Genomic DNA, 1,253 nt, shown 5'->3' on the forward strand with positions numbered 1-1,253 from the left:
CACTTTGGGGAACGGATTCCTGGAAGACCAGGCTCCGAGGAAGCGGCTGTGCAGCAAAGGAGCAAGATACTGGTTTGGAATCCAGAACACCCTGAGAAAGAGCCTCTGCAAGTTCTTGGGATTAGAAGATTGTCGGGACGACAAATCTTTTTGAAAAGGAGGGCAGTGTTACGCCGCCGCCTGCTACGCCTTGCCGATTCGGGTGTCGCGTTGTCAAGGGGACGCACCGTTGTTGATGGAGAACGTTCGGCAGATCTTGGAGAGACGTCGACGCTTTCGGACGTGTTCTCTCCATCGCTTTACGAGAGTTATTGTTTCAACGTATCTCGTGTTATCCACGAGCTGTATCGACCTCAGCAATAAAGACCGTTGTTCCTTTTTAACTAACCTCTGTGTCCAATCCTTTCCGCGGCTCGGAAGTGCGCGTCGCGCTCGCGAGTGAGATCGTGCGAAGCAGGCGTAACAATATCATTGTTCTTCCTGGGAACGTCAATTACAAACATACATACTTGAATTATTACATGTTAAAAAAGATATTTACCATAATGAAATTCAATAATCCAACAATCTCATACATATTACAAGTGATAGTAATTATAATTTAATAACTTACATGATAATGTTGAAATTGGAAAATACGAAGTTATTGTGTGAAATGACGGAATACATCTAAACACAAATGATATTTCTGTCCGTTCTCTATTAAAACAAAGTAAAGAAAAATTGAAGAGAGGAAAACTCACTGGTCGATAAATAAACATTCATAGTTCTTATGTAACAAATCTATATCCGTTTGCATGTTTAAACTATTTTTCTGTTTATGTATATAAATCATTTCCGAGATAAGTCTTTTGTCTAGCATATTTTCCTCATCAAGTATTTTAATATTATTCCAATCAAACTCATGAGAGTGTTCTAATCGGTGTTCAGTAATTACTGAACGTTGTTGAGTATTAATATTGATGTGATTCCTATGTTCACCTATTAGTGTTTTCAATGGTCGCGTTCAGCAGACTTAATTGCAATTGGATGATCTAGAACAGTGGTCGCAAGGATTTGCACATTTCGGGCCGATTCCGGCGCGCGACCCCCACCACCGCACGGCCGAGCTACCGGGCGGTCACGTGACGCTCTGACTCAGAGGCGCCCCTATACCAGAAATATACTGGGAGCGCGCCTTCCGCCAAATTATTATTGAAATGTTTTTTATAAAATATTTTATATAATTATATTATTTATTTAATAATTTATAT

Source organism: Trachymyrmex cornetzi, unplaced genomic scaffold (genome assembly GCF_001594075.2).
Source record: "Trachymyrmex cornetzi isolate Tcor2-1 unplaced genomic scaffold, Tcor1.1 scaffold247, whole genome shotgun sequence".
Classification (NCBI taxonomy): domain Eukaryota; kingdom Metazoa; phylum Arthropoda; class Insecta; order Hymenoptera; family Formicidae; genus Trachymyrmex; species Trachymyrmex cornetzi.